At 49.0% G+C, this 22,260-nt stretch overlaps 1 long non-coding RNA gene and 6 other non-coding genes across 7 annotated transcripts; 3 read left to right on the forward strand and 4 right to left on the reverse strand.

Annotated features, from left to right (window-relative positions):
• Positions 1–1,889: 1,889 nt before the first annotated feature.
• LOC121167317 lies at positions 1,890–20,359 on the reverse strand. Its single transcript, XR_005885577.1, has 3 exons — positions 20,348–20,359; positions 19,570–19,573; positions 1,890–1,954 (listed from the first exon to the last, which is right to left on the reverse strand). It is a non-coding gene; the product is annotated as an uncharacterized LOC121167317 (long non-coding RNA).
• TRNAM-CAU lies at positions 6,612–6,684 on the forward strand. The gene has a single exon. It is a non-coding gene; the product is annotated as a tRNA-Met (tRNA).
• On the reverse strand, positions 8,652–8,724 carry TRNAK-UUU. The gene has a single exon. It is a non-coding gene; the product is annotated as a tRNA-Lys (tRNA).
• On the reverse strand, positions 11,914–11,986 carry TRNAM-CAU. The gene has a single exon. It is a non-coding gene; the product is annotated as a tRNA-Met (tRNA).
• On the forward strand, positions 12,698–12,779 carry TRNAL-AAG. Its single transcript has one exon. It is a non-coding gene; the product is annotated as a tRNA-Leu (tRNA).
• TRNAQ-CUG lies at positions 16,409–16,480 on the forward strand. The gene has a single exon. It is a non-coding gene; the product is annotated as a tRNA-Gln (tRNA).
• TRNAL-CAA lies at positions 16,989–17,094 on the reverse strand. The gene is made up of 2 exons: positions 17,057–17,094; positions 16,989–17,034 (listed from the first exon to the last, which is right to left on the reverse strand). It is a non-coding gene; the product is annotated as a tRNA-Leu (tRNA).
• Positions 20,360–22,260: the final 1,901 nt, after the last annotated feature.

Consider the following 22,260-nt stretch of genomic DNA (forward strand, 5'->3'; position numbering starts at 1 on the left):
TATACCAGGTTTTTCTCCTTCTCTAAACTTACCCTCCCCTCTTTAAAAAAATAAATAAATAATCCCTCGGAGTTATTCCAGCAGTTTTAAACTAAAATCAAGAGATTCTTTCTCCTGTTCTTCATGAACCTCCTTTCTCTCACAGCCCCTCCCACTCTTATTCTCTGCTAGTTTTTAAAATTCCTACAAAAAGGAGTGGTGGTCCGAACAGACACCTCTGAAAGAGAAGATTATTCTGAGGGACACTTGTTAACTTTTGTTGCTGACTTTGGTCTGTCCGAACTTGGTATTTGCTAAGTGAACTTTTGTGCAACTCTGTAGAAGAGTGACAGGAATGGCAAGCGGACTGCAGGAAACGTTTCTGAAACAGGAAGTCACTCACTCACGTTTAATTGGAGAAGCTGTTTCCTGGGTGCAGGTGGGGGTGTGGGCTGCAGAGGCTGCAGCAGGGAAGGTCGGGGTGCTCCCCCACTCCCGCCTCCGCCCTTGTATTTGATCTGTTCTTCTTCACCGGCCTCCCTTCAAGCTGCAAAATGCCAGTCTTCTCCCTTAGTAAAAAGGGGGACACACACCTTTCCATCCCGCCCTCGCTGGGTATGCCTTCTAATTTCAGGAAGCCACTGCGGTCAACTTCCCCACTTTCACATATCCTGGCTTGCTCTTGACCGTGCACTTCATTTGGTGCAGGATCCAGGCCTGCCGACAGCCCTGCATTCCTGGAGCAGCCCTTTCTGGGCCTGAAAACTGTGCTCTCCCACAGCCTGCTCCGGGTGCGTCACACCGTGTTTGCACTCTCCGGCTGCTCCGACTGCTCGCCTCTGGGTCCCTTTTAGAAACCGCTACCGCTCCGGGTCCTGACCACCATCTACTGCCTTTTTAAAAACGTTCTAAGCAAGTATGGATTAGCATGCATTTATAGGAAGAAAGAAAGATTCCATGTTACCCCTACCTGGTTGTTCCCGGAGGTAGCACTTTGCAAAACTCTAGTGCAATGTCGCAAGCTGGAAGTGGAAACACTACGGTCAAGTCACACACGTGTTGCACACACCCTCCTCCCTCAGTATCACCATCAGGCAGCAACCAATCTTTCAATTTAATCCTTTCTGCGAGCGTTGTATATATGGACTCACACATTCAATAACCTCTCGTGATTGGCTTTTGCATTCATTAAAATTACACTCAGAAAATCATCCATTTGTTCCTTTGCATTACTGAATGGGAGTCTATAAAACGATCACCACGATTTGAACTCACCAAAGGACATCTGGGTGTTGGTTACAAAATGAAGCTGCCCTAAACGTTTGTGTGCAGATTCTTGCGCCCAGTCGCTGTAAATGCAGAGGCATGGCAAATCCCTATCTTGGATTATAAAGTTTGCCCTGCAGAGCCATTCTTCTGCAGCTGTATTTGCAAAATGCAATACAGGCTATTGCCTTGCTGGCGGGGGAGGGAGCAGGGCAGCCTACAGAAACCGCGACGACACCAAGCCTCAGAAAGAGTCTATTTGGTGCCCTCGATTGAGCCCGAAGGCGGAGCAAAAGGTTCCATAGTGCACTTGTGCATAACCCCATCGCTAAGTCTCTTGGTCTTCTGCATACAAGCATGAAGAGATTTTTAAAAAGGAAAATCCCGAAAGGGGGAGTTTTTTTTAAAAGGAGAGACCGGGTCTCGACGAGTATCCCGGGCGGAACTACAGGCGCCGCTCGCAGGCGCGGTCCCACCGCCGCCCAGCACGGGGAGTTTGACCTGCTCCGTGTCCGGCCTGGGCCGGGTCCCCCCTCCTTAGACAACCTGGAGCCCCCAGGCTTCCCCGGGAGCCCCATGTTGGTGCCAAGCCCAGTGCGGACGCCCGCTCCACACGGTGCTGCAGCTCCGAGCTCCCGAGCACCCGCGATCCTCCGGCCTCAGCCTCCCGAGTAGCTGGGACTACAGGCGCGCGCCACCGCGCCCGGCGCTCCCCGGGAGCTGCCCCGGTCTTCCAGGGCTTCAGGAGTGCCCAAAGCGGCCGACTGTGGGAGGAGCTGGCGGAGGCGGGAATGTCGTCTCTGGAAACTTTACAAATAGGTGCACTACACAAATAGCCACACGTCTGGAAAGGGAGCGGGTGGAGAGCTGTATACTTAGCAACCATCAATGCTTTGAGAAAAAATTACCTGGGGATCATTTTAGCAATGCAGATTTTAATACTGTGATATGTAGGCCAGTGACGAAGTTTCTACATTTCTAAGATGCTCCGTGTCATGCCAGTGTTATTGATGGACAACTGAGGGTTGTCCAAGCTGTGGAACCTCGTGGCTCTTCAAGTTTCCAGCTAACAGTCACCTCAGGATGACATTCCAACATTAGAATGGAAAAAAATTAAGTAGAAAATGAGAAACCCAAGTTCAGCCCCATACGTTAATAAGGACATTTTCCTTCTCCCTCTTCAGTTCTCCAAGATACCGTGCAAAATGCCTTACATACGCTAATATTTGCACAATTTCAAGTTCGGTACATTTGCACTTAATGGTAAACGGGAGTCACTGCTATCAGTCACCTGTGTGGAGACCTGTGAGCAGAATAGACCAAGTTCTCCTGGGAAAATTTAGGGACAGAATGCACCCTTCCTTGGAGCTTATTACCTGATAAGGAACAGAGACAAATCTGTGAAAGTCAAGACTTATTCATATTTTCCTTCCTAGAAAGTAGGGGCTGAAGAGTGGGCTCACCAACACAGGCACCTGACCTGCGCAGGGTCTGAAACTTGAGCTGTAATTAGGCAGTTTAGAAAGAAGGCGTGGCAAGATCCTTCACCTGGAACACCAACAGGTGCAAAGCTGAAGCAGTGCTCATATCTGGGAAAATCACTAATTCCTGCTTCCAGAAATCAAAGATGCCCAGACCAAGAGGAGAAAGATAAGGCTGCCAAGAAAAAGTTACCTGTTTTGGAGATCACCAATCTTCAAAAAGTAACTTAAAGTAGCAGGTCTCTCGGAGGGTCATGCCTTTTTGTTTTCCACCTCACAGAGGATTTGGGCTGATCTGATGAATTCACTGTGTGGTGCTGTGCCAGTTCCAGGCCTAAACCAGAAGAAAGCTTGCACCTGCTTCCTATGCACCTACATCTGCATGATGCCTCCTGTCAGAGTGTGAGCCACCACTCTGTGAGAAACTCAGGGCAGTCTACTGCCAGGACTGCAGAAGCAGCGCTATGGTTCACACACACAGTAACTTTATACAAATTGCATAGCAATAACCCGTCCTCCTGTCTGATGAAGTAAGGAAATTACCACCTGTCTTCACTGTTGGCTCCAGAACTCAGATCCAGTTCTGGTCCCCATTCGTCTTTTCTGCAAATGCCTTTTACAGAGGGCCTTGTGTGGCAGCTGCGGACAGCGAGACCACGAGACCAGCAAGGCTGGAAACCAGATTAGAAATCAAACTGAGGCTGTTACAGTGATCGGGAAAGGTAGGGACGTGAGAGAAATGGTTGAAATACACGAGTGGTGAAAGAGGAAAAGAAAGGAAGAGAGAGGAAGGAAGGAAGGAAGGAAGGAAGGAAGGAAGGAAGGAAGGAAGGAAGGAAGGAAAGAAGGAAAGAAGGAAAGAAGGAAAGAAGGAAAGAAGGAAGTCATAGTGCCACAGGTTTATGGCTTGATCAAGACTGGGTTCCCCAAACTTAGACAGGGTTTCTAAACTTTAAAATCTTAAGGGAAGTCATGATTTAGGATGAATACTTGATGGCTTGCTGTATGTAAGAGCTGGGCCTGGGGGCACAGCTAAAATCCCAAGGACTCACTCTCAGAGGTGTTTCTGGCTATTTCACCCAAGTCCAGCCCCACTGCTCTCGGTATTTCTTGTGTGACAAAGAGGGAACTATCTGGATTCTTTGTAGTTCAGCCGCTCAGCCTAGGGATTCAGTCGGCCATGGCAAGTGGGGGCAGTGTGAGGCTTATCTTCTCCAGGTTGCGCACTTCTCCCAGGGTAATCCTTGGAGCCTTGTCAGATGCATGGAAACTGCCAAGCTCTGCACTGGCCAACTGCCTGGTAAAGGTGGTGATAAACGGCCGGAGTCCAGCACCAGCCAAGTTCAGAGTTCGGGAAGGGTGCATGGAGTCGGCGATAAAGAAGGACCAGGATATCGTTCTTGTCTTTGATAGAGTGCTGCAGGTTGAATACAGTCCAAAGGCACATTTACCTGGACTTTTGGTTCTGCTTGTACCAAGCCCAGATTCCCAGTGTCACTTGTACGTGAAAAAATCAAGCTGAATCTCTCTCTTTTTAATCCTTCAGGGATACGTGTTTCCTCCTTGCAAAGAGGTCATGCTAATGTTTTCTATATCCTTCTAAGTTTAGTACCTGTGCTGCCAAAGCTTGCACGAGTTGAATACCATTTCAACAAAACTTTTGAGCAGTGAATGTTCAGGACTTGTCAGCAACAGCAAATTTTAAGGCTTGTAGGAAATAGTATCTAACATCCCACAAAAATCTTTCCACTTTGTAAAAGCGGGAAGTGGAAAGCTTATTTTGGTTGATCAGCTCCTTGCATTCAGGTCTGTGATGTTTATGTACTCATCATGTCATAGACTGATGCGTCTATCACTCCAAGTACCCCAAGGCACACCGACTACTGAATCTCATCCTAAGTTAATCAAGGAAAGCAGCTTTAAAACACAATGATGCTTTGGACTTGTGACCACTTTGTTTCCAATAGATTGTGCTTTCACTGAAGAAATTTAAAATATTGGGCCTGGCTATAGTTTCATCTTGCATTCTCTGGGATCCTGTGTGGTTGTCAGTTCATGTCCTAGCTGCTCAACTTCCCATCCAGCTCCCTGCTTGTGGCCTGGAAAAGCAGTCAAGGATGGCCTTGGGACCCTGACCGATGCCACTTGGGGCCTTGTGGGAGATCCGCAAGGTGCTCCTGGCTCCTGGCTTCAGATGGGCCCAGTTTGGGCTGTTGCTGCCGCTTGCGGGGCAGGGCGAATCAACAGGTGGAAGATCTTCCTCTCTGTCTCTCTTCTCCGTATATCTGACTTTCCAATAAAAATAAAATTAAATTTTAAAAAAAGGAGAAGAAGAAGAAATGAAAAAGATCCTGTTCAAACTTGGCTGCTTTTTTCTAATGCCATTTATATTTATACATTTATTTATTTTGGCTTTCTGAAGAGTCTTTAAAAAGAAGAAAAGAAACACTGTTTAGGTGTACATGGTCTTGTCACAACCTATACAATATTGTCAAATACAATTTACGGGACGTCATTCAGATACTGCACTAGACCTCAACAGATTAGAGCAAAGCAGAACGGAACAATTTATAGTGGGTATTAGGGACATGGTGCAGAGAGAGAAGAAATGTGGAACAAATTCACACCCAAGTTGAATTTATTAGAGATTAATAAACTCAAAGTGGTGGCACCTGCCGGGGCGTGGAGGATGTGACAGCATGGCAGAGGTCCCGTCCTTCAGCACGCTGGACTTTTTACAGTTTTGGGGATCTGGGCTGTTCCTAGAGGTGGAGGAATTCCAAGAAAAGGAAGGAGTGAGGACCAGGCCCAGCTTTTCTTGCCTCCCTGGAGGCAAGGTGGTTGTAGGGAAATGCTGAACCTGGGGTTGGGAAAACTCGTCCCTCTCACTCAGCTACAGGCAGGCAACAGCAGGGACGCAGGAGGCAGCAGACACGCACCCGCTCACCTCGTCTCCGAGTCTCCGCACTCCGAGGGGCGCTCGTCGAAGACCCCAGGGACCTGAAAAAAGCCGGATTAGGAACCTCAGCGTCAGAACCCCAGACGCCGGATAACGCCAGCCTAGGCCGGACGACGCCAGCAAGGGAAGTGCTTCTTACGTGATTTGTTCAGTTTTGTTTCCTCTCCGACCTCCACCCCCATCACCGAAAACCGGGTTTTTCATAGCCCCGGACTAGCCTCTCCCGAGAGCTGAGACGCCGAGGGCAAAGCCCGGGAGAGCGCAGCACCGGCCCCTCAGCTCCGACGGCTGCTGCAATAACTCCGGGGCTTGGAAAGCTCCCGGGGAGCCAGAAATGAAGGGTCGAGTTGCGGCAAGGCCCCCTCATCGCCGGACCAGCGGACTTCCAGAGGCGGCACCAGGACCACAGGTGGGTCCCTAGGGGACCGCCTGCAGGGGCTGAAAAGTCGGTGATGTTGGCGCCGAGATGACCTTTCAGGGTGTGAGAGAGGGAGCAAGCGAGGGAGGCAAGGGCTGGAAACCAGGCATTGAGCCGAAGACAGATCCCGTTTAAGGCAGGCAGCAAGTGGACACTTCCTCGGTGGGAAAGATGAGATACATGGGAAAAGAGAGACGTCGAGGGCTGAAAGTGCGGGTTTTCTTCCTTTGCCGTGGAGAGGAAGTAGCTGGATACAGCTGCAGGTGGCCGCTCACGTTGCTCGGCAGCAAGTTTCGCAGATTTCCCATCCGAGGTGAGAAGTCAGGGCGATCAGTTTAGAGGGAGGGGTTCCAGCAACAGCGGGATCGGCAACAAGTTTTCAGGTGTTGGAGCTTTTAATACATTCCAGACGGACACTTCATTTTAGAAACAAGATAAAAATTAGGTGGAACAGAAGTCAAAGTGCAACCGGGGCTAAAATATTGTGATGAAACAACATGCACCACCTGCCTCCTTAGCGCAGTAGGCAGCGCGTCAGTCTCATAATCTGAAGGTCCTGAGTTCGAACCTCAGAGGGGGCAGCTATGTTTTGCCTTCCGTACGTCAACAGCACCAGGTGCTTGTGGTGACTGCTTGTTTGCCTGTCCTTTCCAGTGGAAATCTCTTTACTGTCAACACGCAATACAGTATGTTAATTCCCTGTGTTTGGTTTCTTTAAAGAAAAAGATGGAAAAATAAATGACTGTCAATATTTAATTTTCCCGCACATTTTATTTCTCTTTCTATGAACAAGAGTTAGAGATGGAGCAATGGAGAGCATAACCAGGTGCACGTGGAAGATATGGCAGCCCATCGGAACTTGCAAAGGACACCTGGTACCACAACAGAGGACAGAGCACAGAACAAATCAATCAACTACCCCAGCCAAGTGTTAGCAGTGAAAATCTGGGCGAACAGAGGTGGACTATGTCAACCAGTGGATTCTGAAGTGATTTCATCATGCTTGGAATGACGAGACTGGCAGCAAATCAGAACAGTTGATCTACCAAAAGCACTTGAGCAGGACCCTCGGAGCATGGCCCACATCGAAGACCTGGGATGGGTGGGAGGCTGGGTGGGGCTTCTCCCTTTATCTCCCCCTTTACCTCAGATGCAGAAAATGTAAATAAATAAATAACACATTAAAAAAAATAGCTCTCAAGGCTCTCTCAGCTATTCTGCTGCAGACTTGAGGAAGCCTTTAGGACCCTTAGCTTCTTCTTCCAGAAACTTCCATTTGCACAGTTAGAGTGGTTTAGTAAAAGATTTGTGAGAAGCTAAGAACCAGATTGCCTGGCTGTTCAAGAGGCTCTTCAGAGAATGTTGAATCCTGTTGGAGCCATCAACATCCAGAATTTTTTCATCTCTGCTGTAGAATCAGAAATTTTTAAAATATATCTTGGACTTTTCCAGGTTTGCAGTACTAAATCAAACCGCCCAAATGCCAGAGATGTTCCAAGCCACAATGTAAATACACGACAGTCACATTAATGATTGGCAGCATACCCTTCCAAGGTAAAATAAGCAGTAGCAGAGCAAGCAATTCACAATCAGATTTTGCTCTGTGCAGCTACAAGAGTCACAGCAACAGCAAAATATCAGTGGTCGTAATGCCACACTAGGATGGTCTGACATACTCATCACCAAAATGTGAAACCAAGGCAAAGCCAACTTGAAGTTCTTCTGTTAGTCTGTGTTTTCCAGGGTTGGAAGCAGAGTGCTCTGACCATAGCACGCTGGCTTCCTGAGTAAGCTTACCATCACTGATCGGATGAGGTTAGTTCTGTTTAATTTCTACATTGTTACTTTACTGAATTTAGATGTCCATACCATCCTCCTCAGCTACTTATCTCATTTATCAGTAAGCTTTGTTTTAATTTTTTTAAGATGCATTTCTTTTTCTTTCTTTTCTTTTCTTTTCTTTTCTTTTTTTTTTTTAAATGCAGAGTAACAGAACAGAGAGCTAGAGACAATAAGATATTTCATCTGTTGATTCACTCCCAAAATAGGTGGTCCTCAGCTACTTTCACAGGCCATTAGCAGGGAACTAGATGGGAAGTGGAGCAGTGAGGACTACAACCTGTGCCCGCATGGGAGGCCAGCAGTGCAGGTGGAGGCTTAGTCTGCATGCCACAGTACCAGCCCCAATAATAATTCTTGAAGAGGTCACTTCTATTTGACTCCAGGAGTTGCTATGGATGGTGAAACTCATCCAAGCAGGATGTAATAAATTGATCCCTACATTTATCCATCTGTTTTTTAGCTAAATGAGAATTAATAGGCAAATAGATGCATTTTCTGGCACAAACCCATGTACCATAAGATACACTTAAATGTAATTGTTAATATTTTGGGCTATCTCAATATATTAATGTCACATAGAAATACCTTTCGGTACACGAGGCTTTTTTCCCCATTATTTTTAATGTATATTATGTTTTCAGTCGAATAGGTTTAAAGCTGTTTTGCTAAAACTGCACTAGACGCAGACAGTTAAAATAAAGCGGGTCGCCCGAACAGGGACTTGAACCCTGGACCCTCAGATTAAAAGTCTGATGCTCTACCGACTGAGCTATCCGGGCCCCATGGTGGGATCTTGTCTTCCCACTTATTTTAGTGTGAAGAAAAGTGAATGGACAAACTCCCATTTACTGGTTTTTCCTTTTTTCTTTTTTTCTGTTTGGCTATTTTCCGCCTTACTTTTTTTCTAACTTTGTTTTGTTTATTTGTTCCTCTCAAAAGAGATTTAAAAGATAGAGGGAGACATCGAATATCCTCCATCTGCTGGCTCACTCCCCAGGTGGTGGCAACAGCCAGTCTTTGCCCTGGTTGAATAGGGCTCATGCTATTTCTGTCCCCACCACATGAGGGAAAAATTGACTTTTGTCCTTGTGTTACTCGCGCAAATATTTCTAAAAGGGCACTTCAGTAAAAACATAGTTTCCTGAGTATGTCCTTCGACTTCGAAATTCCCATTCTGCTAAGAATGCATTGCACTAAACGCACATCGTATTGGCTTTGTGAACTTGGGCAAGGCTTCTGTTTTCTCTTGGATTTACTCTTTGCCCAAGATTTATGCTTTTTCATGGATAAGTAGCCGGGAAACAAAGAATTCTGTACCATCATTTAAATACCGTCATGATAAATGCTGTCGGGAAAAAAGTTCAGGTTACAGCATGCTGAGAGAAGCGAACAAGTATGCTTCCGTGCCGTGCTTTCCTAAATTCAGGGAGACAGTAAACAAATCCTTGACACGGTGTCTAAGACATGCCAATGGCGCCAAGAAAATTAAGTGTTACCTTTACTAGAATTATAACTGCTCTTGGAAGATAGAAGATCATTTAAAATAGTTTTTGATAGTGCTTGGTTGTGCCGCAAGTTATTTAACTTCTCAGCCTTTTTTCTACTTTGAAATTAACACCACTGATTTCTTCCTCAAAGATTGGGCTTACTATAATGATCGTCACGTGATCCGTATTTGACAGTAAGCTCCGGCCGGGGATGCCCTGCCCACCAGCTGATGGTGGTTGCTCAACCTCCTTTTTGTTCCTTGAAGTTCATGGCTTTCAATCCTTTACCGGGTCTGGGAATTGAGTAAATGGCTGCCTGAATGCTCTGCTGTGCCGTTGCAAATGTGCCTCCAGTAAGCAACCAGCGGCGAGAGGGGCCCCAAGCAAGCAGGTCCCACTTGGGGGCTCTGCTCCCTCCAACCAGGCTGCTGAAAACAGGCAAACATCTACGCAACTACAATAGAAGCTGCAGTGGAAAGCGCTAACACATTCAAGTCTGAATAAAGGGAGGATAGTGACAGAACATTCAAGTGGGAAAGTTAGGCACCTTGTAATCCATTCGCCGTCTCCAGCAGAGCGAGTTGTACAGGGAAATGAGTTCTTTCAGGAACGGATGCTCAGACTGAGAACTGAGGTGTAGCAGTAGTCAGTGTGGCAAAACGATGGCTCTGGCCTCCCGCGAAGACCAGCAAACAGAGCACTCAGAACCAAAAGGCAATCTGGGGTTCCTGAGTGCAGAGAGCTCGGAAGAGGCCGCGGGTGGAGGGAACAGCGGGGACGCATGCGTGACTGACAGGATCACAGGTTATGACCAACAATTGAGAGTGCAAACTTGCACGTGGCAGTGATAAGAGGGTGCTGAGATGTGCTCATTGAAGTTACAACCTGGGGGATGGCAGAAAGGATGAGATTAAAGGAAGCTTGCATTCAGTTGACAGCTGTAGGCTAAGAAAACTGCCCACTCTCCTTTCTATATACCGAAGATGAGCCGTCAAGACGTTACAATACACACGTGGGATTTACCAAGTGAGACACAGCAAGCACTTCTCTCTCTTCATGGAGTTTTCTTGTCAGTACGCAGCCAGCTTCATGTGGCCCTAACCTTCTTATCTACAGTCAATGGAGCATCCGGGGAAGTGATTCTTTCTGGTGAAATGTCATGATAAAATCCCGTGGTTCTTCAGCTCAATTACACATTTCCTCCGATGTGATCTTAAGAACTTAAGACATGTGTGGTAGTACCGATTTGTTTGTTTATTTGTTTGGTTTTGGCCAGTCATTGTAACAGCTCAGTGAAGTTCTGTTAGAGGTCTCGTGGCCTCTAGAATTTTGATTCGACAGCAGCAGGAAGAGATGACATCATCAGACATGGTTTGAAAAGATGGTTCAGTTTCCATGTAGATGGGCCAGAGTGAGCCAAGAGGTGATAATAAAACAGAGGCCACTGTGCAGTAAAAGTCCATCAGACGCGACCTGCTGACTTGAGACTGTGGCGAGAAATAGTGTAGAAACACTGGGGGAATGTCTAAAAGGAAGGCGACTTTGGCCCAGACCACCCCACTGACAGAAAGCGATTTGGTGTCAAGCGATTTTGTCCTCTCAGTCATCTGTTACCCAAATAAGTTCTTTCCTTGGAAAGGCAGAAATGATGGAGAATGCGAAAATACACATTGGATCTTTCGAGCGTTCTCCAGAACGCACAGTGCCCATAGCGCTTGCTGTACCCATGGTAAGCCTTGTGGAAAGCCAAGATGACCACTTCTGAGTCATGGAACAGAAACTGGGAGAGGGGTGGACTGAAATGGCCTCCCCAGTGAAAGTCAAAGTGGGATGATGATATCGATACAGCGTACCCTAAAACCCCAGCTCCCGAAGCGTCTGCCAGCTACATAGAGGGTAGATTCCAAACTGGAAAAGACCAGGCTAATAGGGATACAGCTTTGCACAGTGTCCGGCATGGAGCAGGTGCGTAAGCAGTATGCTTTGTATACTGTTCACTCAATGAATGGGCTGCTAAGGGCAGGTATTAGAAGAGTGGTGTCCATCATCACTCGAGTCCAGTGCTTGACTCCAAATGTTAGCTTTCTCCTGTTTCTCTCTAACCCCTTCCTATTAGTTCAAATGATTTAGAGGGGTCCAGTCCACAGAGACAGAAAAAATCCAGTTAAAGAGGCAAGAGGGACATTTAAGTGTCTTGTTCTTATGATATGTTAACAGTGACCTTTTAGTAAGCAAGCCCAGAAGAGTGGTTAAATGCAACTAAATCAATACTTAATAACTATGTCATACTATACCTCTCAAAACCCAGAACTTCCTCCTTCTCTCCCAGGACCCTAGAACTGGTAGCTGCCTGACTGTGATATTTTTATTACATAAGTATTTGAATTTAAAAATGCATACTAGTCAATTTTTGTGGAAAATGCAAGAAGTCAGATTTACCAACTGGCACTGTTTTCCTTACAAAAAAATTAGCCTTCGCGTTGCCCCCTCTGAGGTTCGAACTCAGGACCTTCAGATTATGAGACTGACGCGCTGCCTACTGCGCTAAGGAGGCAACTGATTACCTCTTTTGTGCCAAATTTATGTCATGGTAGAAATAACTTCTCAGCTGTATTTCAACAGAAGAAAAAGAACTGGATTTAATGCATGTCTCAAGTAAGCTGGATGACGAAGATCCTCAGGACAAGATAAGCGCGAACTCCCAGCCCATCTCCCACGTGCTGGACAGCCCCTGTGCGGACTTGGACTTGGGTAGAAGTCCAGCATCCGGCCAGGGAGTGGACTGGGACCGCGCGCCCCTTTCCTCCGAGACCAGGGCTTCCGTGCTGCTCCGATTCCTGAATGCAAGCAGGACTTGAACAACAAGGATCGCACTCCTCTCTTCTAGAGAATCCCCACTCCTGAGATGGATTAAAGGGCGGAGAGGGAGGGTCTCCCGTCTCCCTAGACCCCGTGGACGGCCTGGCCCACCCCTGGAGTCCGCGACTTTCCCGGGGTAAGCGGATGGAGCGCCCACGTTGGTGTCTGGGATTCTCGGCCTGTGCGACGCCTTCCTGCTACGTTGGTGACCAGGGGCTAGTGACTACCCCGGTGTTCTTTAAGGGATCGATGCGGAGTCGGGGTTCTGCGGGTTGGATTCGGAGCCAAGCTAGCGGTACGGAAGGGCTGACTTGCAGAGGGGCAGGGTCAGCGGGAGACCCCCTCCCCACCCCAAGCAGCCAGGTGTGCTGTAGTGTAGGACCACCCACAGCACCGTTAAGGAGGCGGTAGCGTGGCCGAGCGGTCTAAGGCGCTGGATTAAGGCTCCAGTCTCTTCGGGGGCGTGGGTTCGAATCCCACCGCTGCCAGAATGTTCTTTTGCCTTTGTTCTGTCTAAAATTAATGTGCATCCCCCTTACTCAAGTAAATACCCCCACTGCCATTGGGTTTTCACCACCCAAAGATCTCCAACACAGCAGGTGCTAAACCCACTCGTTCCTCAGCACCTACTGTTCACCATGTTCATATATGGGCAGATGCAGCAGTGCCTTCTTATTAAGCAGGTCTCCCTGGATCCACCAGTGACTGGTGCTGGTGCCAGGTCCCACCTCACTCGCTGCCCTTTTTTTCTCCAGGTCTCACTTTGGAAGTTGCTTTCTCCTGCTCCCCGCATCCAGTCAGCTCCAGCATCACCGTTAGGCACGGAGAATATTGAGGGAAACAGGGTAGAGGGCACCTGCCCTGGCACAAGATGACAAGGCCAAGGCCCCTGCAGTGGGCAAGCTGGTACAGCTTCTACTCTGAAGAGATCAAAGGTGAACGAGCTCTGAGAGACTGTTACAGAACACAGGAGATCGAATAGTTAGGATGGAGAGCGTACAGATTGCTCCAGATAGTGGCAAAAAAACGATATTTACTTTGAATAGTCCCCTTTGCTTTCTTAATTAAACCAAGTGGATATTCCTTTCTCAAATAAGTGGTTTCATGAGTGAATGTTTTTTAAGTTCTAGTCTTGAAAAGTCCGAGTTCTGCAAAGGAGAAGCAGGCATGCTGGCCCGTGTGCAGCAGTCCTCAGCTCAGCCATCTCCTGCCTGGCAGCCTCTCCTCTCACTCGTGTTTCCTTTGACCATTCTATTGGCACTGGGCATGCTCGGCTAGCACGCAGCCCATGTACCACACATACTTTGGGGGAAGCTTCCTATAACGTTTGCTTTCCCCCACACATGGTACATTCTGTCTATAGGTACACAGAACCACTTCTGCTGCTAGCTTCAGTGAATACATACATGAAAGAATGTGATTCTAATTACTGCAATGAGGAACATATACAAGACTGAGAATCCAGGAAGACCACAAATTCATCCATTTTGTACAGGGCTTTCCACTTTGAAATCTTTCTGCGACACTCCAGCTGAAGTGGGAAATACCCCTACCAAGTGTGCCACACGCACTTATTCTTTCTGGACTCTGCTGCACAGAGTCCATTGTTGTCTGATTCATAAGGAAACTCACTGGTTCTGGATTGTGGGGCTCAGGCATCTGTTCTTCCAGCCATTCCCCTCAACGGCCTTCATGGTTGCAACTCACCTTGGGAATAACTGTGTGCAACTCTAAGGAAAAAATACAGGCTTCTGAACTCCAGATTCAAGAATCAATAACCCACCCCACGGCCATCTCCTACATTTTCCAAATTTCACAGCTAAAAGAATACCTGGTGCTAACAGTGAAAAAAAAAAAAGTCATCTCAAGCCTATTTATCTATCCTCCAACGACAGTTGAAGGCCTCTGAATAGTAAATTTTTAACATTCTGGTTTGTTTGTTTGCTTTGTTTTTTTAAGAATCAGGGTAGTCAACCTGATGGGGGTCATTAAGGTTGCTCTGAAGAGGCCACAACACCCACTGGCATGCATGAAGACTGGGTCTGTGGCAGGCAGCCTGGCTGGGCTGGGCAGCACCCATTGGTTCACATGAGATACATGATTGGGGAGGAACTAACCAGGCACAGCTGCATCCACCTGTATGAGCACTGGCTGGTGCAGGTGACAGACTGAACATGATCCTGCACTGGTTGGTACACGTAATAGTCAAGTCTGGGGTGACCCCAGGCAAGGTTTCTTGGGGAACTCCCTTACTACACAGCCAAATGTAGACCACGGCCACAGGAAGTATCATAGAGTGTGTGGTCCAACCTTGGAATGCATGCATCAGGACTGGGCCTCCTCAGTTGCTGATGCCTATGCAGTGGACAGCATGTCCAGATGCACATGGGAGAATATGACAGCCAGCTCATCCAGGCTAGCAGGGGACATTGAGTGCCTCATAACAGGATGGGAAGCAGAACAGGTTGGATAATTCTGGCCATGCTTGCCGCACGTTTCTGGGTCTGTGGCTGCCCTAAGGTGGACTTTGTCAACCAATAGACCTTGGAAAGATCTTCTCAACCCTGGAGCAACGAAACCAACAATCTTTTCAGAACTACTAAAACCACTCAAGTAACTTCCTTGGGACACTCTTCCTCACAACAGGGTTTCTAAGGTCATCAAATGATCATTCTCTATCCCCCACTGTGGGAGATCTTCTCTCCTCCCTGCAGTTATAAGAAAAACAAAGACTGAAACATTGCTCTCACCCTCCTTCCATCATACCTGACCCTCCCCATCCTAGTCAGAGGCCCACAGGGACATACATTCCTATTAACTATGTAAACAATTTTTAAAAGGAAATAAATAATAATAGAAAAAAAATAATCAAGATGACAGTTCATAGAAGCAAAAGACGCCACCTGTGCTACGATGAAAAATAAAGTGCCTCCTTCAGCTGGAACTTAAACCATCTTTAAGTCCAAAAGGGAAACAGAGAGTTTATGGTGGGAGGTGTGGACTCTGAGGAGCAATTGATAGTCAAGTAGCTGGAAGTCTTTGAATTTCACTGGTTTCTTCCTCAATTCCCAAAAAGATAAATGCAGATAAGTGCAAATTTATGAACAGCCAATTTGTGATGACACGATACAAGGACAAACGCCAGAAAAAGATTTGAGGGTTCCTCCCTCAAAAACGTAGCCTTCTGGAGACTCCCAGAGGCACATGGGACATACTTGGTGGCTAATTAATATTTGCATGGTAACAGAAGTCGTGCATGCCTGAGTATTTCCTCTAGCTGTGCCACAGTCCTGTGGAGTCTATTCACTACCTGTTGCTCTTTTACTAGGTGAGTAAACAACCCCTCTTAATTTTGTTAAGATTTGGAGAAAACAAATGATGCTCTTCCTTTATCATCCACCGGGAGAAGAGACCTGTTAATAGGGTAGAGGTTGTCATTAGACTCAAAAACCTTACAAAACGTCTAAAATGATGCCTTCTCCCAAAGACCCCCTCAACTGAGCTCATTCCACTAAGCTTCTGTAAGCAGAAGCCCCCGGACTACCGCTGAGCGCCCCTAGACCCGGCACTTGGGACATTCTGCAGGGAAAGGCATGGATATTTCAAGTTCAAGCCCATAATCAGAGCTGAGGGAAGTGCCCGGACACTCACAGGTGGTTTTGTAGGCCCTTGCGGGTATCCCAGGATGAGTAACCCAAGTGGCAGAAGGAAGATGGTGTGTGTTTTTAAATTCTGGCCCTTTCGAATGGTGCGACTAAAATCCCACGTACCAAGTCGTCAGCTGGAAAAGAAAAGCAAGCCAACATCTCCAGGTGTAACAATATTCACGGACCGGGATTCTGCCCTGCCCGTAAGATGGAGGGAAGGAAACCCGGGAAGCAGGCTGTGGCGACCCTGCCCAGGCCTCCGCCCGCCCCTGCGCTGGGCATTTCTGTCACCCCGCTGAGGAAACGTGCAGATTTCTACCCGGAACAAGAATGGCAGTAATGGTAACAGCGACAGCACCCCTCCCGACCGGCCGGGTCTTGCAAGCCGGGCTTCCGGTTCTGATGCATCCCGGGTCACGGGGCTCGGCGGGAGCCGTGAGGGGCACGGTGTAGACGGCCCTCGCAGGGAGGGTTCCATGGTGTAATGGTTAGCACTCTGGACTCTGAATCCAGCGATCCGAGTTCAAATCTCGGTGGAACCTTCCGAGGTCCTCCTCACTTTTGGCCACTGACATGGACAGTCTGCATTTTTTCTTCTCTGACAGCGAGGTAAGAATAAGTGGAAATAAATGTTAGCTAATGCTGCGGATGACCCGTTCCCCCCGAGCAGTCTGCGATTCACCGTTTCCCCGCGTGCTCGGCCCTCGTTCTCTCGCGACAAGTTTAGTTTCCGACTCTAATGAACCATCTAGAGCCCCGGAAAAGACGTGTTTGTGTTGTTTTAGTTGGCATTGGAAAGGATAAGATACCATCCCCGATCATTGATGTAGTTCGACAGCAAAAAGCGGGCCTCCCTTTTCCCCGTGTGTGAGGACAGAAGGGTTGTGAAGGAACTGAAACATTTACCTCACTCACTTCCCTCCACACCTCGACTCTCTCCACCTTAATCAGAAGCTGACGTGGGTATGCATCCCTCTGAACTATGCAATCGATATTAAAAATAAAATTTAAAAACGTTTTTAAAAGAAAAGCAGAAGGCAAAAACGTATGTGTCAGAAGTGGGATTCGAACCCACGCCTCCATTCGGAGACCAGAATCCTCAACGAGAGGAAGCAGAGCTTGAGTCTGGCGCCTTAGACCACTCGGCCATCCTGACACCCGGTGGCGAGGGAGGCTGGAAGGCAGATCTTGTGTTGCACCATCCTCGGCGAGCCGCCCGCCCGCCCGTTCCTGCAGCCTAAGAAGTGTACACAGCGGCGCCTGTGTGGAAACGGAGCTTCCTCCGTGCAACTAGCACCTGAAAACTGAAAACTTTCCTCCTCCGGCTGTCAGTCAGGACTTTGCCCTCTTCCCTTCCAGCTGGAGGGCGAGGACCCGCACAGCTCCGCACCGGCTCCGAGTGAGCAGGACCGAGTCCCTGCTGTCGGCGAAGCGAAAGGACATCTGACAGTGGCTCTGCGCCCGAGACGGGGCCTGCAAGCCATTTCCTAGGGACGGACCTCCACAGGGGAGTGAGCGAACACGTGCAGACCACTGGGGCGGTTCATGTAGACCCCCAAGGGAGAGTGGGGGTCAGGAGCCTTGAGCAGGAAGGCTGGCTGGCTGCCCCTGTGAGGGATGGAAGGCTGGCTGGCTGCCCCTGTGAGGGATGGAAGGCTGGCTGGCTGCCCCTGTGAGGGATGGAAGGCTGGCTGGCTGCCCCTGTGAGGGATGGAAGGCTGGCTGGCTGCCCCTGTGAGGGATGGAAGGCGCTGGCCCGATTATCCGTCGGCGAGGCGCAAGGGGGTGAGAATCCAGAGGGGGCCGAGAGGGAACGTGGGCAGCTCGCCTCCATCCCCGGGTCCCCTCGGCCTCCGGACTCCCAGAACCCAGACAACAGGCGTGTCTCCTTCCGCATGCCTGCACGGGGCAGGAGGCTGAAAACGTTTGTCGTTGGAAATTGACGCCAATGATAAAGAACATTCGAAGAACTCTGACGCTTGAAGGTTCGCTAAAGGAAGATCCTATCTGCAGATTTGCCAAGATCGTCTGGTCTACGAGGCTCGCAGAAATTTGGGCAATCAGACCCTTATTTCCCTATTGTAAACGTGAGCACCGTGGGAGAGCCGGATGCTTGTGACAATATTTCCACCATAAAATCCAGGACAACAGCACACAGGCGGTGTGGAGATAATCTAAGAGAAAACAGGAACAGTGCAGGAAACGGGTTTAAATGAAAACAATGCATATACATATATATATGTACATATGGTTTTTTGCAAGTTACCACTGATTTCTCGGAGGAGAAGACATTGCACTTGTGAGGTAAAATGAATGGAAAGCTCTTAAAATTCATGTTTTTAAAACTTCAAGCTAGAGTAGAAATGGGCAGAAAATCTGGAGTGAAAATCGGAAGGATTCAACAAGAAAAGAGAATGTGATGGAAGATAGGCCCTTAACCTATTAGAGTTTTCAGGGCAGGAGGAGAAAATGAAGGGAAACAGATAAGATTATCTCCCAGATTTTAAAAAAATCATATCCTCATATTGAAAGTCCCAGCCTTTTTGACATGGGGCAAAGGTCCTCACCACAGACACGTCATCATGAAGCAACAGAATGGCGGAAGTTAAGGTGAAGAAATTTAAAAAGAAAGAAAAAAAAAGTAGGGGTGGAGGGGGAGGGAAGCTTGCATGAAAAGGACTAAGCCTTAGAATGGCATGGATTTTCTACACAGCAACAATAAAAGCCAGAAGACAATCAAGCAAGACTTTTTTTTTTCCTCCAGGCAAGACTTTCTAAATCTTTTCTGCCATACCAGGCTGGGTTGGAGCAACCACCGGCATGTGCAAGATCAATGGCTGAGAGCAGGCCTTGTAGGGGAACTAAGAAGAGACTCCTGCTGGGCTGCAGTTCATGCTGTTAAGTGCCAGGACTGGGAATAAGGATGGACTGGGCTGAACATGGATGTAATATCCCTCGGCTTGTGTGTGGGTTGGGTGTGGGAGTGTGCTAGACTGCGCTAGGTTGCAGCACCTACTGGCACTTGCAAGAGCCAGAGTAGGTTTGGGACAGGCTGGGCTGGGTCACAGTACCCACTGGTTGACATGAGAGCTGGGTCTGAGGGTAGGCCTGGCAAGGCTGGTCTGTAGTACACACAGGAGAGAGGTGGAACAGGTATAGGCTGGCCTGGCAAGGCTTCAGTACCTGCCAGTGAATGTTGGGTCTGCAAGCGAGTCAAGTCACGCTGAGCCAAACATCCACTGATGTGCTTGAGCTCTAAATGACTAGGAGATGGTCTGATAGGGGGACTTGGGGAACTTCACTATTAAGACACAGCCCCAGTTGGTGGGTGTGAGAACCAAGGTTGGGGACAAAGTTAAGCAGGGTCTGCATACATGTGGGTCAGTTCTGGGAACGGGCCAGGCTAGGCCAGTGTGCAACACCCACCGAGAAGTGCAAAAGTCAGGAGGGATGCAGAGCAGGCTGGGTTGGAACCCAGCACCTACCAGTTCACATTGGGGCTGGGACTGGGGGCTGGCTGGGATGGGGTATAGCATCCCTTAGTATGAATTGAGGTTAGGGGCAGACCAGGACGAGCCATAGAATACAGCACCTGCTGGCAAATGCCAAGGCAAGATGGGTCATGCCAGACTTGGCTGCAGCACCCAGCGCCACACACAAGTCCCCAGATCGGGAGCAATCCTGGTGGGAGGGCTGTGGGGGCTTCCCTGTTGGGTCACTGCTTTCACTGGTGAGTGTGAAAGCTGGGCCTGGGGGAGGACAGGGTTGGGCTGGGATGGAATGATGGTTGGTCTACATATGAACTTGGTTTGGTGGAGGGCCGGGCTACACCAGTCACCACATCCACTGGCATATACAAGAGCCAGGATGAGTGTCAACTGGCCAGGCTTTGTGGCAGCGTCCATTGGGGAAGGACTGGGACAGTGTGCAAGTAGTGTCAGACTGGACTATAGTACCCCCTGTAAAGCACAAGATCTGGGACTGGGAGAGGTCCTAGTAAGAAAACTATGGGCACTCCTCTGTTGGGCTGCAGCTCCTGCACGAGAGCCGGGGCTGCAGGCAGATCAGGCTGGACAAGGTGGTGGCACCTATCAGCATACATGTTGATTGGAAATAAGATAGGTGGGCTGGGCCCGATGTGGTAGCCTAGTGGCTAAAGCTCTCACCTCGAATGAACCAGGATCCCATATGGGCATTGCTTCCCACCCAGCTCCCTTCTTGTGGCCTGGGAAAGCAGTTGAGGATGGGCCAAAGCCTTGGGGACCCTGTACCCGCACGGGAGCATGCCTTGAGGGTTCTGTTCAAGAGGTTTCAATAGTTCTGACATGCTGTCAATCTCACAGATGTAAGGGTAAGGAAATCCTTCCTAGATTCAATGGCTGACCGTCTATCCCAGAGACTCCATTCACCCAGAAACTTGGTTTCAAACTTCTCTGGGGTAATTGAACCATTTGTTCTGCCCTCCTTTCTCTGCTATGGTACCAGATGTCCTCCGCAGGCTCCAGTAGACTGCCAAATCTTCCATGTGCACTGGGTATGTTGTCCACTGCACTATCTTCAGGAACAGAGACACATGCCCTCCAATGTAAGATCATGGGTCCTGCCGCTCTCCCCTGAGTCCAGTGGCTCAGTTGAAGGGGACCCTCAAAGAAATCTTTTCTGATGTGATCCCAGACCTGACTCTTGTGTGTGCTTGCCAGTATGGGGTCCAGCTCAGTCTGTCACCCATATCAGCCTACACACACATTGATAGTTGCAATTGCTAAGTCAGTTCTCTCTCCAGCCCCATCTCTTATGTAAACCAATGGATGTTGTGGCCCAGCCCAACCTGATCCTGCCCACCACACACTTGGCCTTTACCTACACCTGCGGGAACTGCATCCTGGTTGGAGGGATCCCCAGTAACCCTCACTAGGCCCGTCCCCAGCCCTGGTTCCTGTGCTTGACAGTATCTGCAGCAGACTGGCCCAGTCTGGCCCACATTACATTCAGCTCTTGTATACATCAGTGGGCACTGAAGCATAGCTTAAACCAACCAACCCACCATCCAGTCCACACTTATTCTAGTAGATGCCACTACCTGTCTAGTCATACCTGCCCCCAGCCCTGGTTTTCATGCTCACCATTAGGAATTACATCCCATCAGAGAGGTGCCTACAGTTTCTCTACTGGGCCCACTCCCTACCCTGATCTTGCATTTTCCAGACGGTTCTGTAGACTAACATGATAGGACTTGCCCCAAGTTCCAGCACTTGCCAGTTGACACTGTGACAAAATCCCACCAGCCTGCACTTACTCTGGCTCATGTATGTACCAGTGGATACAGTTGGTTAGCCCAGCCTGGCTCTCCCTGTAATCCAGTTCACATGCATGCCAATAGGTGTTGTAACCCCACCTGGCCTGGTGGGCTCCTGATCCTAGTTCTCATGCTTGTACCCACCTTTCCCCCACCCTACCTGGAATCTCAAATGTGCTGGCTCAGACTGGCAAGGCCTGCTTCACCTCGACATTTGCCAGTGAGTGTTGTAGCCTGGCCAGGCCCAGGCTTCCTCCAGTTGCGGCTCTTGCTGGTGGGTGCTCCCTCATAGCCTATCCCAGCTAACCCCCAGTCCCAGCCCTAATGTGAATTGGCAGGTGTTGCAGCACATCCTGGCTTGGCCTGTACCCAGTCCTGGTTCTCAGGTCTGCTAGTGGGCGTTATGATCTGGTCCAGGCTGGCCTGTCCCCAGACCTGACCCCCATGCATGCTGATTGGCACTGAAACCTGGCCTGGTCTGGGCTGCTCCAAACCTTAGTTCTTGCGGTCACCTGCAGCGACTGTGTCCTAACAAGGGAGTTCCCCAAGCTCCTCTTTCAGGTCTCCTCTCAGTGGCAGATCTCCTGCACACATGGTCCTTGGCCCAGCTTGATTTGGGCTACCTCCTATCATAGCAGGAACAGTGGCCTTGCCCATCCAGCCCACATCTATTCTTATTCTTACTGTTTGGTGCTACAGTCCAGCCACACCTGGTCATGGTTCAGTGGGTGCTGAGACCTAGTTCAGCCTATCCTGTACCCACCCTGGCTCTCACAAGCTCCAGTGAGTGCTGGAGTCTATCCCAGTCTGGCACACCCCAGGCCGAGTCCATCCCCATGCCGAGGGACACTGCAGTCATGTGCAGCCCAGATAACTGCCCTCATTCCAGGTCTCATGCTCACCAGTGAGAACCACAACCCAGCTGGAAAGTCCCCTTAGTTCCTCAACCATGACTATTCCCAGCTACAGATCCTGCGTGTCCCGGCGGTTGTTCTTACCCAGTTTAGCATAGCCCATCCCCCATCT

The sequence above is a fragment of the Ochotona curzoniae genome, unplaced genomic scaffold, assembly GCF_017591425.1.
Source record: "Ochotona curzoniae isolate NIBS_2020 unplaced genomic scaffold, NIBS_Ocur_1.0 patch361, whole genome shotgun sequence".
Lineage (NCBI taxonomy): Eukaryota > Metazoa > Chordata > Mammalia > Lagomorpha > Ochotonidae > Ochotona > Ochotona curzoniae.